At 44.1% G+C, this 17,819-nt stretch overlaps 2 pseudogenes; both read left to right on the top strand.

Annotated features, from left to right (window-relative positions):
• The first annotated feature begins 2,097 nt into the window (after positions 1–2,097).
• On the top strand, positions 2,098–3,079 carry LOC118649885 (annotated as a pseudogene).
• A 4,342-nt stretch (positions 3,080–7,421) lies between these two features.
• The window catches only part of LOC118649884, a 47,297-nt pseudogene continuing 36,899 nt past the window's right edge, over positions 7,422–17,819 (top strand).

Below are 17,819 nucleotides of genomic sequence, written 5' to 3'. Positions count from 1 at the left end.
AATATATTACTTTTGCACCTTTTACAAAAACTGATGGCCATTGCTAGTGGCCTCAGAAGGAGCTTACACTAATAAGAAAACCCGGAGCTTATACTCCATTTGCTCCAGTAAGTCCACCCTGCTTTTGAGGACCTACTATGTGCTAGAAATTTTCACATGTGTTCTCTCATGTCACCCTCCCAACAATTACATGAGGTTGGTCTTCTTACATCCATGCTTTCAGCATAGTAAGAAAAGTAACCACTTTTTTATTGTTTATATCTTTTTGTATTATTTGCATTTTCTATATATTACATATTTTCTTATCATAAACAACAGTGAAAAATATGAGAAAGAAAGAAATATAACCACAGGTTTGTGTAGGTTTTAATGCCATTTTACTATCATGAGGCTGAAAGCCTGGCACACAGTAGGTCCTCAGTAATATTTGTCATCTATTTAAACAGATCAGTCCTGCTTAGAAGGCTACATTCTTTACGTACCTACGTTGTCTGTAAAGGGCTTAATGTCAGGCTAAGGGAAAGGAAAGACCACCTTATCGATGACGAGTCTCTATCGAGCAAAGGCTACGATTCCTGAACAATCAGGATGGCTCTTTGCTCCCAAATTATCAACAGCCTCTCCTTCCCCGTTATCATCTCTGCAAAAACAAGCTGTGTCCTTATGCCTGCTGAGACTTGATATTTTTGTTAATAAGAGGTAACATTATTTTATCTCACAATTGGAATTAAGGTTTTACCATTCCTCTGGGATTTTAACATGAATCCTTCCCTCTTACTGCAGCTGATTCTTGAGAAACATTTGTGGAGAAGGTGGTGTTCTGAGGGTGCAGTGGGCTCTCAGAGAACTGACCTCTGGGCAAAAGTAGGGACCACCTCCACCAGAATCAATAAAATCGGATGGTGCCATGCCGCGGAAAGATGCAATAAGTTCCGGGGAGGGGAGTCCCTATGTGCACCACAGGGACTGGGCTTGTTTTAACTAGTTCTTGATGGCAAGGCTCAAGCCAGTGCGTGAAAGCTGTACAAGCCTAGTTTGGGTCTATCAAAGGAAAAGGTTACCAGTAAATAGAACGGATCCACAGAGGAACAGGTACTGTATGGAGAACTGAGCTTTTCATCACCATAATGTTCAACCTAAGGCTGACGAAGTGATATCGTAGGGGCTTGAACAAGGCATTCACATTTTAAGGCTCTCAGTTCTTAAGAATTAATGATTAATCCTGCGGAGCTGAGAATTTGGGCTAGCTAGAAGAGTGTTCACACACTACATTCTTCATTCTGCAAAATGTTTTGGTTGTCCTGTCACATAACCCATATGTTCTTACCAATACAAAGATCATCATTTTTCTCCTAGAAACTTTTACATTTGTCATGGGGAGGGCTTTATTTAGGGTAGCCTAGAAAATAAGACACTTCATTTTCTTTCTTTTTTTTTTTAATATAATTTTTATTGATTTCAGAGAGAGGAAGGGAGAGGGAGAGAGATAGAAACGTCAATGCTGAAGAGAGAATCATTGATCAGTTGACTCCTGCATATACCCCTGCTGGGGATCGAGCCCACATCCCAGGCATGTGCCCTGACCAGAATTGAACTGTGACCTCCTGGTTCATAGGTCGATACTCAGTCACTGAGTCATGCAGGCCGGGCTACACTTCATTTTCAATTTGTGAATACAAGAGGGAGTTGAGAGAAGCTATCTGCTTGAATGCATTTTGTCTGTATAGTCTTACTCCCACACAGAAGACTATAGTTGTAGATAACCAAAGATAAATTAGAAAATCTAGGAAAGAGGGAGGCTGCTGGGGGTGGGGCCAGGTGGCCAGAACTGGGCTGCAGCTGGGGGACCTCCAAGCCAGCACCTGGCCGAGGTCATGCACCCAGCAGGTCCCTGTCCCACGGTTCCACCCTCTCCTCACTCTGCCTGCTCCTTCCTCCCCCCTCCTCCCCCCCATCCCCCACAGTCTGTCATGAATATTGAGCATCCCCTGTTGTATTTCCTGAGCTCCATTGCCAAAGGTGGGAAGGTGGGGGTGCTTGTATCTGAGTCTGGTTCCAGCCCTGCCAGCTGAGTCCTCGGCTGGGGCGGGAGCCACAATGTCTCAGGCTGTGCAGAAGAATGGAACTAAACCATTAAGCAAAACATGGGAACTCAGTTTATATGAATTACAAGGAACACCTCAGGAAGCAATAACGGATGGCTTGGAAATTGTGGCTTCACCTGGAAGTTTACGCAGTGAATTAATGTGCCCAGCTTGTTGGGGTATGTGGAAGAACACCATGACTACAAAGGAGTGTTTACGCCGTTTCTGCCAGACTGCATTATCACTGCTCTCAGCAGTGGCAATAAAGAATGTCCTACCTGTTGGAAAAAGCGAGTTTCCAAAAGATCACTAAGGCCCCAACTTCGATGCACTCATCACCAAAATGTATCCAGGATGAGTGTGACACTCCTCAAGAGAGAGTATGAACCAGGAGAAACAAGCACAACAGAGAGCAAATGCTGGATCACAGCATCGAGGAAGGACTGAAGTGCAGGCCATGAACAGATGGCAGGGGGCCAGGAAGTGACAGATTGAAGACGGTGGTGGAGCCGAAGACAATGGCGGCAGTTCTCACTGTAGCAATGCATCCACACACAGCCAGCAGGACCTAGTAACAAATGGACCAAAACACCAGACTCTGGGCTTGAGCTTGATAACAGTGCAACAGTGGCAACTGATCCAGTAACGGATGGTGCTGGGGAAATTGAGTTAGTATTTAGGCCTCATCCCACACTTAGGGGAAAAGATGACAGTACACAGACAAGGTACATAAAGACTTCATGTAATGCTACTCTTGATCATTTTCCAAGTATCTGGCTGTGAGGTTAGCTTTAGAACTTCAAAGTAAAGAAGAACAAAGCCAGGTGAACCTTGATACAGCCAGTGAGAAGCACTACACCCTCTACGCAGCAACAGCCGGTGGGCAGTTCCCTGTATTAAATGGCCCCTTTTCTTTGGAATTGGTCAGTGAGAAATGCTGGAAAGTGAACAAACCCATGGATCTTTTTATGTACCCACAAAAGAGCTTTTACTAAAGCCATTTCAGAGAATGAACTGTTTTTATAGCCTTTTTTTTTTATTGTTAAAAATGTATCATTACTTTTGTGGACAGAATCTTGGATATGTTGGTCAGTTTTCTCACTGAGCCAGACTTGTTTACACTATTGGAATCTTTTCCCCTTAATTTAAGATTTCCTTTTTGGAAGGGATTACAGTTATTCAGAACTTTTCCTTTCCTTTTAAAAAATATATCTAAGTTGTATGCCTTTGATCCAGGAATTTTCCAGAGTTCTATATTCTTAAGGTTTAGTTGGTCATCTTTTCCCCTCCCCTCAATAGTTTAGGGCTTACAAAGTGTTAAATATGTATTTTGACTTTATTTTCTTGGAATCTTACTAGGGGCCCAGTGCACAAATTTGTGCACCTTGAAAGGAACTGTGGGCCGCAAGGTTGCAGTGGGCACAGGGGTGGGTCTCGCCCATCCTCCACGCCCCCGCCTGGCACCTCCCGCCACAGCCCCCAGTCCCCTGTCTGCCGGCAGCCCTGCTCCCGCCACCTCTGTTCCCACACGCTGATGGGATTCAGCCCCACTTACACCTGCTGACGGCACGGAGCAATTGGGGCCAGCACCAGCAGTGGGTGCGAGTGGAGCTGGTGCTGTTAGCGGGTGTGAGTGGCGGCTGCTGCCCCAATTGCCCCTCAGGAGCAGGGGGAGGTGGAGAAGCCTCAGGGGTGATCGGGGCCAGCAGCTGCCGCTCACACCAGCTGACAGCGCCAAGCGATCGGGACCGGCACTGGGCACCAGCAGCGGATGTGAGCGGCAGCTCCAGCACCGGCTGCGGTTGAGACCGGAGCTGGCACTGGCAGTGGGTGCGAGCGACGGCTGACAGCCCCAATCGCCTCTCAGGAGCAGGGGGAGGTGGAGAAGCCCTGAGGGGCAATCAGGGCTGGCAGCTGCTGCTCACACCCGCTGACAGCGCCAAGCAATTGGGGTCAGTGCCGGGCGTCAGCAGTGGGTGCAAGTGGGGCCGGCAATGGCAGCAGGTGTGGGCGCTGGCAGCAGGTGTGAGTGCCCAGCAGGACCACAGCGTGTGGGAGCAAAGAATTTTCAGTAACCACCAGAGGCTCACCCCGATGACAGCAACCCCGATGACCTTGATCTGGCACCCCCACTTACCTGTTCCACCATCCCGCTGTGCCCGATGCCTGCATATTCCATGCTCTGCGCTTGCTGCCAACGCCCACCATGTTCTATGTGTGACCCCTGGTGGTCAGCGCACGTCATAGCGACCGGTTGTTTGGTTGTTTGGTTGTTCTGCTGTTCAGCCTATTTGCATATTAGGGTTTTCTATATATAGATGGGGGTTTCTATATAAGCTATAGTATCTTCATAACGACCAAGGCTCAAATTTACTATGCTTAAAAATAAATTCTCATAGAATTACTCTTTTCAAGGTATTTTCTTCCATAATATCTCAATTTTTTTTTTTAAAAAAGGTTCTTTAAGAACTTACTGTCCATTGTCATGCAATGTTATTTTTTCCCCCCTCTAATTTTGGAATTTCTGATTTTGGGAAAGAGAATCACACAAAATCTCAAGTTCTAGGAGAAGTTGGTTCATTTATAGATTTTACTGAAGAAAACAATATTATATTGGTGAGAGGAAGACCTATTTCTTAAAACTCTTAAAGCAGCATTCTCAGAGTAAAGCATAAAACATAGATAGGTACAGATCAATGTATTGTATAAAAGTGAACACCCATGAGCCTACGTTTCTGTTGAACTCCCTCGAGGCCCCTTCATGGAGACCTTCCTTCCTCCTCCTCAGTGGTGCTCACTGTCTGGACTTCTCACACTGCCGTTTTCTTTTGCCTGTTTGTCTTTATGCAAATGGAATAATAGCATGTAGATGCTTTGTGCCTAGCTTTCCCTTCTTCACTTCACATTATGTTTGTGAAATCCATCCATGTTGTTGCATGTGAGAGTAATTCATTCTTTTTATTGTCATATAGTATTCTATTGAATGAATGTACCAAAATGTGTTTATCTCTTCAACTGTTAATGAACATTTAGGTTCTTTATTAAGAACAATGCAGCATTATTCACAGTAGCTAGGAGATGGAAATAACCCAGGTGTCCATCAGGGAATGAATGGATAAACAAAATATGGTTTCTACGTACAATGGAATATTATTCATTTTTTACAAGGAAGGAAATTACAACACCTGCTACAACATGGATAAACATTGAAAACATTATGCTAAGTGAAAAAACCAGTCACAAAAGAATAAATACTGTATGATTCTACTTATATGAGGTGCCAAAGTAGTAAAATTCATAGAGATAGAAGAGAGAATGATGGTTGCCAGGGGCTGGGGATAGAGAGGAATGGGGAGTTATTGTTTAATGACCATACAGTTTTAGTTTAGGAAGAAAAAGACAATTCTGGAGATGAATGGTCATGATGGTTGTACAATAGTATAAATGTACTAAGTGCCACTAAACAGATTTTGTTATGTATGTTTTGCCACAATAAATAAGGAATGAAAAAGAACAATGCTGCATTGCACATTCCTTTTTTTTAGCTTCATTCCCCCATTCTCCCAGCTTTATTGAGATGTAACTGACATATAACATTGTGTAAATTTAAGATGTACAACATGATGATCTGATATCTATACTAATAAAAGGGTAATAGGCTAAATTAGACCGGGTCGACCAGACATCTTCCGGTTGTCCAGTCCTCCTTCCGGACAAAGCCACAGTGGCGGGGGCCAAGGCAGAGGCGGTTAGGGGTGATCAGGACGGCAGGGGAGGGCGGTTAAGAGCGATCAGGCCAGCAGGCACAGTTGTTAGGGGCGATCAGGCAGGCAGGCAGGTGAGCGGTTAGGGGCCAGTGGTCCTGGATTGCGAGAGGGTGCAGGCCGGGCTGAGGGACCCTTCCCCCCATGCACAAATTTCATGCATACATGTATATATTGCAAATTGATTACCACAGTAAGGTTATTTAACACCTCCACACCCACCACCTCACACGATTACAATCTTTTTGGTATGTGGTGAGACCATTTAAGATCTACTCTCTTAGCAGTTTTTAAGTATGCAATACAGTATTGTTAACCATAGGCACCATGCGGTACATGACACCCCCAGGACTTATTCATCTTATAACTGGAGGGTTGTGCTCTTTGACCAACATCTCCTCATTACCCTCCTGCCTTCCCCCAGACCCAGCAACCACAGTTGTACCCTCTGTTTCTATAAGTTTGTCTTTTCTATTTTATTTCAGATTTCATATGTGAGTGTGATCGTACCGTATTCGTCTTTCCCTGTCTGACTTATTTTACTTAGCATAATGCCCCCAAAGTCCGTCCATGTTGTCCCAAAAGGCAGGATTCCCTTCTTTTTTATCGCTGAAACTTCCTTTGTAAAACACACCACGATTTCTTTATTTGTCCATCTATTGGTGGACACTTAGATTGTTTCCACATCTTGGCTGTTGTGAATAATGTTGCAATGAACATGGAGGGGCAGCTATAGCTTCAAGAGAGTGATTTCATTTCTTTTCGGATATGTACCCAGAAGTAGGATTGCTGAATTATATGGTGGTCCTATCTTTGCTTTCCACAGTGGCTGCACCAATGGACATTCCCACAAACAATGCACGGGCGTTCCCTTCTCTCCACACCCTCCCCAACACTTACCTTGTCTTTTTTAGATAACAGCTATTTCAACAGGCCTGAGACCTTGCACACTCTTGTACATGGCTTTTGGTGAACATACTAATTTTCCTTGGAATTGCTGAATCATAGGACAGGTGTATGTTTCACTTTAGTAGCTACTTAGACCAGGTTTTTAAGCTTTGAAGGACCAGTCACATTTCTATGAGATGGCTGTCTTCATTTCTATTGTCATGTAACAAGTGAGCACAAACTTAGAGGCTTAAAATAGCACCCATTGGTTATTTCGCAGTTTCTTTGGGTCAGGAGTCTGGGCCCAGCTGAGCTGAGTCCTTTCTCAGGGCAATTTGGGAAAATCTCCAGAGGTGTCCTGGAACCGACCGACCAAGAGACCAAAGAAAGAGGGTGACAACTCCAGAATGAAACAGAGCTTATTCAGAGAAATTCCAGACAGCTTCAGGCTTAGGCGGCAGCAAGAGTGGATCTCCAAGCTGAAAGGGGGTGGGGGCTGATATACAGAGCCTGTGGGAACACAGGTGGCTCATAGCCAAGTAGCACCTGCTGTTAAGAGCTTTAGACTCCAAAGCAGTAAACAACTTAACGAGCCTACTTGTCTATGTAAGAAAATTCCTTTCAGGTGACACAGGCCTTCCCCTCCCGGGTAAACCAGTGGTCACAGAGACACATGCTTCCTAAGATGGTGTCTGTCACGTCAAGCCCAGGAACCATTAGCCTAACGTCGGGGTCTCCAGAGGCTGTTATGAAGGTGTCAGAGGTTGCCGGGGCCTCATTTAAGGCCCAGCTTCCTCTTCAGGTTCATGTGGTTGCTGGCAGAATCGGATTCCTCGCAGTGTGGGTCATTCCTGCTTCCCACAGAGGCTCTGTGAACAGAGATTTCAACCTCTTTCCAGTGATGCCCATGGTCCTGGCATCACAGCCCTCAACACCTCTGGTCTTTCTGCAGCATGCCGGTGTATTCCTCTCAAGTAAGTGTCGCCTTGTGTTGCCAGTGTCCTACCTCAGGCTCTGTCTACGTTCTGCCTGTGAGTTGTTTTCAATGCTGGAGAGGCAAGGGGTGAATAAAAAAAACTTGGCTGGCTTGCCAGCACCAGTTTGGCTCAGTGGATAGAGCGTCGGCCTGCGGACTGAAGGGTCCTGGGTTCGATTCCAGTCAAGGGCATGTACCTTGGTTGCGGGCACATCCCGAGTGGGGGGTGTGCAGGAGGCAGCTGATCGATGTTTCTCTCTCGTCGAAGTTTCTAACTCTCTATTCCTCTCCCTTCCTCTCTGTGAAAAATCAATAAAATAAAAAACTTGGCTGAAGCACAGGACAGCCCAGAACTAGGGGGACTGTGAATTCCCCTCCGTCTTAGCCGGAGGAGGACAAGAGCCAAAAGCTACATGCTCCTGTCTCCTGCCACTCAGGTGGGCACTCTGAAAGATAATCTGTACCCTTCTGAGGGCCTTTGCTATTTCTCCATTGCAACTGTTCATTTCTTAAAATTATTTTTTTTAAATCTCTAGCATTTCAGCATCAAGATCTAGAGAATGCAATTTATACTCAGCAATATAAGGACCCTCAAGTAAAGTTGTGCGTGTCTATCTATCTAGTTCCTAAATATTTTTAAGCTTTTAATTTTGTTTTGTTCAAATGTTTTTAATGATTTCAGAGAGAGGAAGGGAGAGGGAGAGATAGACACATCAATGATGAGAAAGAATCATCCACTGGCTGCCTCTGCATGCTCCCCACTGGGGACTGAGCACGAAACCCAGGCATGTGTCCTGACCAGGAATCAAACCGTGACCTCCTGGTTCCTGGGTCAATGCTCAACCACTGAGCAACACCAGCTGGGCTAAGCTTTTAATTTTGAACTAATTTTAGACTTACACAAAAGTTGGAAAAATAGTTCATAATTCCTATATACTACTCACACAACTTCCCCTAATAGTAACATCTTGCATAACCATGGTACAATGATCAAAACCAGACCGTTTGGAACAATATGATTATATAAACTGTGGACCTCATTCAAATGTCACCAGTTTTCCCATGAATATCCTTTCTCTGCTCCAGCACCCTATCCAGGATTATACATTTGCATTTATTGTTATTTTTCATAGTCTCCTCCAGTCTGTGATAGCTCCTCAGTCTTTCCCTGTCTTTCATGCTCTTGACACATTTAAAGAGTACCGGCCAATTATTTGGTAGAATATCCCTCAATTTGGGTTTGTGTAATGTTTTCTCATGATTAGAATGATGTTATGGTTTTGGCAAGAATATCACAGAAAAGCTATCATGTCCTTTTCAGTACAGTAGACACAATGGTGCCTGATGTCAAAATACCTTATCATTGGTGATGTTAATTTCCCTTGATTGCTTGGTTGTGGTGGCGTCTGTTGGCTTTCTCTACTGTAAAGTTACTTTCTTTTTCCGTGGGAGATACTTTCAGATTAGGCCAACATCCTGTTACCTCTCAAAGCGTCACCGCTAATTTTAGCATCTATTAGGTCAGTGGATCTTGTCTGTCACAATTATGTGTTAGCCTAGTGGCAACTTTTAATTCTCTCTTTTCTTCTACTTTATTAATTGGAATTCTTCTATAAGGAAGAGCTGCACCTTCTCCCACATATTTGATCATTTCTATCAGTGTGGAATCATGGATATTACTTATTCTATGGGCTGAAATCCAATACTGTCATTATTTATTATTCAAATTGTTCCAGCGACTCATGGAGCCCCTTCAGCTTGAGTCCTGTGTTCTTTCAACAAGCTCCCCCCAGCTTTTTTGAGCACTTTCTTACTCTGGCACCACAAGATGTTCCAAGATCATCTTGTGTTTTCCCTACCAGCTCTGGAACGGAGCAACCACTTCTCCAGGAGCCCTGGTTCCTTTTGTTGGAGAAAGGTGTTGAGAACCCATGATTGGAGTGCCAGGTGTCCTCACTGTTGTGGAAGGGTCACTGCTTCTAGGCCCTTTCAATAGACAAAGCCAGGAAGGAGATGTATACATATAAACCAACCCACACATTCACACACATACATACACAATATTTACACACAGCTACACGAATATTTCTATATCTGTCTGTGTCTTAATTTAAAACCATGAATTTATACTAATATCTCTGATTCTAATCCAATATCACAGGGTCCATTTTAGCCTTTCTTTGGAACTTTCTTTTTCCAGTGATGAAAAATCTGGCTTTCATTATCTACTAGAGGCCCAGTGTATGAATTTGTGCACGGGTGGGGTCCCCAGGAGGGTGGGGAGGCCAGGATGGGCGGTGGGACACCCTTTCCAGCCCGGAATTCGTATCCGTCCCACTGACATTCACACTGGTTGTAGGGAGCCACCTGGCGGCTGCTTTTATATTGTTTCTTCCTTGCAGAGCATCTAGGGAGGGGAAGCGGCTGCAGTGCCCGACTTCCAGGAGGCCGGCGGCACTGTTGGGATCATGCCGGCAGCTCTGGTCTGTGGGTGCCTGCCCCGTTCTCCGGAGATTGGACCTGCAGGACTACTGAGGGAGTGAGCATCTGCCAGTGGCTGGTGGGCCACTGGGACAGGCCTCAGCTTAGCAGCACTTCCGCTGTGAGAGCACACTGATCACCAGGAGCAGCTTCTGCATTGAGCAACTGCCCTCTGGTGGTCAGTGAGCGTCATAGCGACCAGTTGTTCCAGTTGTTCCGGTTGTTCTGGTCGTTTGGCCGCTTAGGCATATATATATATATATATATAGAGAGAGAGAGAGAGAGAGATAGATAGATAGATAGATAGATAGATAGATATAGATATAGACTAGAGGCCCAGTGCACAAAATTCGTGTATGGGTAGGGTCCTCACAGCTGCCGGCCGCTGGCCAGGGCTTCCCTTTGCACCTGCCTCGGCACCGCCCGCTCACCTGCTCCACCATCCTGCTGCGGTCCCACTCTCATCCGGGACCATTGGGGCCAGCAGCACCTCCACTGCCACCCACTGCCAGTGCCGTGTTGCCGACACCCATCATGTTTTGCGCCACCCCCTGGTGGTCAGCGCACGTCTAACTCCTGGTTGGTCGAGCTCCCGCCCGTAGGGACAATTTACATATTAGTCTTTTATTAAATAGGATAGTGTATTTACTTATTTGCTCAATTCTAGTACATCTATAGTAATTTTGGAATCATTAGGCCATACCACTGTGAGAAACACACTAACAAGTGCACAAATTCATGTACATTAAAAGGAAATTAATTAGAATGAATATTTTAATATCGCTATTCACCCTTTCTCTATAATACTAGTAGAAGTGTCAACCAAATTCACGATCAACAATGACAGATTGACACATGCATGTGCGATTGGTGCCAGTGAGAGCTTTATATGTACTGCACATGCATGAGTCAATTTAGCCTTTTATAGACATAGAATAAACTTGCTTAATTAGACCTGCTTTCTAATTTAGCTAAACTTTTTCCAGCCCAGTGAAGCACCCCAACTTCTCTTTCTGGTAATTGTCAGCAACACAACAGTAAATATCAACACGAAGCAGATTATTATTGTATATCACTCAGGGAGAACAAAGGGTAAAATATTTAACTGCAGCAGTGTTTGACTATATTCTGCGCAGTGAGAAAACCTGAAGTCATTTTCAAGGTCCACCATTTCTTACTTCTTTTCAGTCGGGTCAAGTTTCTAAACTTTCTAAATCTCCGTTTTCCAGCTAATGAAAAGAAAATAGGATTCCACCGAGTCTCCTATCTACCTACTCCAGGACTTCTGTGAGGATCAAATGAGATGAGGCACGGGAAAATACTTCACAGATTTTTGGTTACAGTGCAAAGTGTTTCCACCTGGCTATAAAGCAAGTTGTGTTCCTAGGCTGAAGAACTGCAAGGGCCCTGGCCGGTTTGGTTCAGTGGATAGAGTGTCGGCGTGCGGACTGAGGGGTCCCGGGTTCGATTCTGGTCAAGGGCATGTACCTTGGTTGTGGGCACATCCCCAGTAGGGGGTGTGCAGGAGGCAGCTGAGCGATGTTTCTCTCCCATCTATGTTTCTAACTCTCTATCTCTCTCCCTTCCTCTCTGTAAAAAAACAATAAAATATATATTTTTTTTAAAAAAAGAAAGAAACTGCAAGGAAGCTAGTTGTCACTAGGGAGAGAAAGTTGGGTGTTGTTATGTGATGTCATTACCCAGACACAGGGAAAGACACCTAGCATATTAGCCTTTTATATATATAGATGTTCTGTTCTGTTGGTGTCCGGTAAAGGATCATTTACCAAAGCTACCTACATTAATACTTTTCTTGAACATCCCCTTCAGTGCTGTTGGTGATTTGTTTGTGATACAGTTAAGGATGATCTGTTGGCATTTATATTTTATTTTTGTGTTTGAAGGGTGCATGAACCATTACTGTAGTTCTAAGGGTCAGAGCTATACCAAAGATATACTCAGAGAAATGTCAGTCCCTCCATAGCCATCATACCTTGATTTCATTCACCCCCTTTTCTTATTCCTTTCTCATCCCTTCCACTATAGATAATTGGTATCTCCTTAGTTCCTGATTTATCCCTCCTCTATTTCTTTTGGACGAATAAGCAGATACAGATGTGTTTCCTTAGAATCTCCTCTTTCTTACAAGAAGCTTAGCTTACTATACATAAGCTCCTGCTCTTTGCTTTTTTACTTCACAAAGTCACTCCATACCACTTCATACAGATATTCCTTTCTTTTTCTACAGCTGTGTATCACTCCATTACTTGGATTACTACAGCTTATTCAGCCACTCTACTACTTGTGGGCACTGGGGTTATTTCTGATGTTTTACAATTACAGTCAATGCTGCCATGCATAATCTTATGCATTGTTGGAGGCATATCCACAGTGTCGATTCCTAGAAGTCAAATTGCTGAATTGCTGGGTCAAAAAGTGAGAGTGCATATAGTATAGCTTTGTTAGATTCTGCTAAGTTTCTCTCCAGAAAGATTATGCTGATGTGCATGCCCACCAGCAATATATGAATTTCTGTTTCCCCACAACCCTGACAAGAGAATATGTTGTCATACTTTTAAATCTTTGCCTGTCAGATAGGAGAGAAATGGTATCTTAGTGTTATTTACTTTGAGTGAGTTTGGACATTATTTTATAGGTTTGAGAACAATTTTTATATCATTTTTGTGTGAATTGTTTGTACATATTTTATTCCCATTTTTCTATTGTACTTTTAGAAGTTTTTTTTTTTTAGATATTAGTAGCCCTTTCCTGTATAATATTTTGCAACTCTTCTTCATATAATCTTTGCACATACCTGTTCTGATCACCTCCTATCTATTCTACCGTAAGGAGGGCTTTCCCCACCCTAAATAGTGTGCAACAGCTGAACACACAGCACCAACACTGGACACGTGAAATGGACAGCAGTGTGTTAGTCACACACGCTCACAGCCCAGGAGGACACTACAGGCTGCGTGGCCGCCCCAGGCTTGCACTCAGGACCCGAGTGAACCAGCGGAAGCTGTGGGAGGCAGACACTGTGGTACCAAGAGGGTGAGGAGCCCCCTGGTTCCTGCAGGAGAATGTGATTGGCTTGTTTGAATAAACACAGGGATCCTTTCCCACAGGGAGGTCGGCATATCTGACAAGAGCAGGAGAACTACGGCTAAGTGTTTGGGACCCTGTGAGGCTCAGAGATATCAAGGCAGCATGTGGGATTTCAAGCCTTACAATGCGCTATCTTGTTAAACTCATTCCTGAGTGGTTTATCTTATTTGGTGCCATTGTAATAGGGTTTTCTCTACCATTGTCTGTAACTACACAATATTTTTGAAAAGTTAACACAGGCAGCAGGAGAAGGCATCTGCCATTTAGAGATGTGAAGACAAGAAAGCCTCCATTTTACAACTGAAAAACCAGGGAAGACATTTACGGAGCAATTGAGGACTAGGCATTGCCATCCTGGGTCATTTATTCTATCAAACTGTTCTGCTTGGAAAGTAGAAGAGCTGAATTTGTAAATCCTCCAGAACAGAACAGGCCACCATTAAAAACCATCCATTTCAAGGATCATTAAAAATGGACAATTTAATTTGCATTTCAAAGGTAGACTCAGAGAAAAGAAAAAGTTGTCAGTAGGACTAGTAGGGGAAGTTTAATGATGCAAATTATTATCTTTGGTCTTAATGGAAAATACAATATATAACAACAAGGTATTAAAAAGGAACTAAAATGATATAAAAGCAACCATATTCATGATTTAACAAAAGAAAACAATGAAACCAACTATCCCTCAAAAGAAATTGCAAACCATGTTTAAAGATCCATAGTGAGATTAATGTCCCATTCATTTATTTATTCAACAGTTATTTACTGAGTGCCTACTATGAGTCAAGATCCATTCTAAGAGCAGACATTCAGAGGTCAAGTTTACAGTCCTGCCCCTCAAGTTGCTTACAGGGAACATGGACAAGCAAACAGGGTTGTGCCTGGTGTCACAGGCCTCCACTCAGCTGTATGAGGAGGCACGGAAGGGGCACCTACCCCAGACTAAGAAAGACAATGCTTCTCAGGGGAGGGGCACCAAAGCCTAAATTCCAGGGGTGGAGAGGAGTTTTCCAGGCAAAGGAAGAGGGGAAGGGAGTTCCTGGCAGAGGGAAGAGAATCTGCATTCAGGGACGTAGGAAAGGAGGCCTGGGTGGCTGCCGCTTAGGGCAGAGGAAGGTGTGGCTGCACAGGTAGGCCGGGTTTGGATAAGAAGGTTCTTGCATTCCGTGTGAAGAATTTGGACCTGATTCTAAAGGCAGTGGGGAGTGTTGAAGAATTTTAAGGGGAGTGATAGGATCAGTTATGCAGCTTTAAAGAACTACTCTGGCTCCTTGAGAAGGACAAACTGCAGGTTTGGGAGGACAAGTAGGAAGATGATGCAGTAATTCAGAAAGAACAATACTCGGACCTGGAGACAGCGGATGGGAGAAGGAAAAGTGGGACAGATATGGGTTATATTAAGAGAGTCAACAGGTCATGTTTATGGACTGGACTTGAAAGGTGGGGTGGGGGTGGAGGCAAGGCTGACCCCAAGCTTTTGACTTGGATGACTGGGGTTTTAAGGAGAAAGAAGATGGTAAGTTCAGTTTGGTATGTGCTGAGTTTATTAAAGTCAGCAGTGCTAAGATGTTCATTAGACCATGGTCTCAGCCTTTTAAGTGCATGAGAATCACCTGGCCGTCTTGTTCAGCTGCAGATTCTGTAAGTCTGGGATGGGCTCTGAGAGTCTGACAGGCTCCCAGGTGATGCTGCTACTGGATGATGAATCCCACTTTGAGGAGTAAGGCTTCCAGCGGTTCTCAACTTGTGGGTCGCGACCCCTTTGGTGGTCGAACGACCCTTTCACAGGGGTCGCCTAAGACCATCCTGCATATCAGATACTTACATTACTATTCATAACAGTAGCAACATTACAGTTATGAAGTAGAAACAAAAATAATTTTATGGTTAGGTCACAACATGAGGAACTGTGTTTAAAGGGCCAGAAGGTTGAGAACCACTGCTTTAGACTTAGGAGGTCAATTAATTTTTTTTAAAAAATGTTTTTGATTTTAGAGAGAGAGAAAGGGAGAGGGAGAGAGAGATAGAAACATCAATGAGAGAGAAACATCGATCAGCTGCCTGCTTCACCCATCACCCACCCCCCAAACACTGCCCCCAAACAACCAGGGATTGAGCCTGCAACTGGGCATGTGCCCCTCCCTCCCTCTGCCTCCCAAATCCTTCTCCAGCTTGCTCATCTCCTCTCAAAGCCAAGGGCTTTCTCAACCAAAAAAGGGGGTGGGATTCTCTGTGGCAATGCCTGGACTTTCTGCTTGGGCTCAGCATCCCCCAAACCATTAATGAATCCCTGAAGCAATGAAAGACAGAATCATGTTTCTTGGAACAGAGAGGAGAAAAAATGCCCAGAGCAGCAAGAGACAGACGCAAATTAAAATGTGTGGTGACAGGCTCCCTGCGGGTTGCTCAGAGATTCCTCAGCACCATGGCCTTGAGTGAGAACTGCCGGCTGGCTGGAGCCTGTGGCTTCAGGAAGAAGGGGTGTGAAGGAAGGGGCGAGAGCCCGCCACAGAGAGAGGCGCTGGAATCCTTGACAGCATGGCTACAATCTTATGTTCTCTGTAGGAAAGAATATAGTTTTTAAGTGGCTAAGAAGTATTATCGTACCAGTAGAAAGAGAAATCTATTTTTTTCTATTTTCTGAAGAGAATGAGTATATTTCAAAGATAAGTCAGTGTAACAGCCAGCTAACTGTAACTAGAGACCTTAGCTTTGTGAGTTTTCTTCTGAAATTATTATTGTTTTAAGATGTTAAGAATAAATTATTGCAAGAAATTACTATACTACAGTCATTCATAAGTCTTATGACTGAAGATCTGCCCGGTGTTAGATCTTTGTTATAAAACAACCATTACTGTGATTCATCAGATTAGTAATACAAGATAGTCAGATTTCATGTCTTTTGGAATTGGGAAATAAAACACTTTAAGTGCCGAAACCGGTTTGGCTCAGTGGATAGAGCGTCAGCCTGCGGACTGAAAGGTCCCGGGTTCGATTCCGGTCAAGGGCATGTACCTGGGTTGCGGGCACATCCCCAGTGGGAGATGTGCAGGAGGCAGCTGATCGATGTTTCTCTCTCATCGATGTTTCTAACTCTCTATCTCTCTCCCTTCCTCTCTGTAAAAAATCAAAAAAATATATTAAAAAAAAAAAAACAAACAAAAAAAAAAAAAAAAAACACTTTAAGAACTGAACCTCAAAATGTATCCCAAAAGGCACCATTACAAAGAACCATGCAAATTGTGCTACTTTAGTTCGATTAAGAAAATATCTGGAAGGAATAACACTAGCTTGCTAATATATTAATATTTATTAATAATAATTTATAATTATTATAATATGATCATTTATAAATTACTAGAGGCCTGGTACACAAAAATTTGTGCACTCGGGGGCGGGGGGTCCCTCAGCCATTCCTGCACCCTCTCCCAGTCCGGGAGCCCTCAGGTGATGTCTGGCTGATGGCTTAGGCCCGCCCCCTGATTGCTCCTCTGCTGCCGCTAGTTGCTGCTGCCCCCCCATCACCGTCCCCTTCATCTGCTCTCTGGCACACACCTTGACTGGCCTGACGCCACTTGCTCACTGGCCCCGCTCCCCACCCACCGGTCATTCCCCCTGTTCAGTCAATTTGCATATTGTGCTTTCATTATATAGGATAATAATAATTTATAATGAAATAGAATATATTAATTATAATTATCAATATAATTGTGATAATTATTTTCTTTTTTATTTGTTAAACATTTTTTACTTTTCAACTACAATTGACATACAATATTATAATACTAGAGAACCGGTGCACAAATTCATGCATGGGTGGGGTCTGGCTGGCCTGCCCTAATGTGGGCCCATCAGGCCAGGCTAGTGGGGGGGAGAAGCCACAGGCAGTTGGCCAGCCAGCCCCACCCCCGATCGGGGTGTTGGGGGCTGAGCAGAGGCTGGGCTGGCTGGGGTTGGGGGGCGATCAGGGCCCAGATCAGGCTGGTTGGCTGCCACAGTGTGTGTCATAGTCACCAGTCATCTGGCCTTTCTGGTCATTCCGCTGTTCTGGTCCCTGGGCTTTTATATATAGAGATTAATTAATCTCAGGTGTACAACATAGTGATTAGACATCTATATAGCTTACTACATGATCCCTCATTAAGTCTAGTACCCATCTGACACCTTATGTAGTTATAATATTATGCACTATATTCCCAATGCTGTACTTCACCTCCCAATGACTACTTTGTAACTACTGATTTTTTAAAAAATATATTTTTATTGATTTCAGAGAGGTAGAGAGAGGGAAAGAAAGATAGAAACACGCCAGGTTGGAGAATCAGATTCCAGGCTCAGCAGAAAATGTCTGGGGAAGTTGAAACATTTCACATGTGATCCTCTGTTTATAATCTGGCAACTCTATCTTCAACTCTGTCTGGTATTCCACAGCCCAGAGGCAAACAGAGAAGGGAACTGGGAATTTCACTGCTTTTGAAGCAGTCTTCTAATAATCCTGTACTCAGCTCCTCCTTCACC

This window comes from Myotis myotis, unplaced genomic scaffold, assembly GCF_014108235.1.
Source record: "Myotis myotis isolate mMyoMyo1 unplaced genomic scaffold, mMyoMyo1.p scaffold_m19_p_3, whole genome shotgun sequence".
NCBI classification, from domain to species: Eukaryota; Metazoa; Chordata; class Mammalia; order Chiroptera; family Vespertilionidae; genus Myotis; species Myotis myotis.
This window is presented reverse-complemented; position numbering and strand designations above follow the sequence as displayed.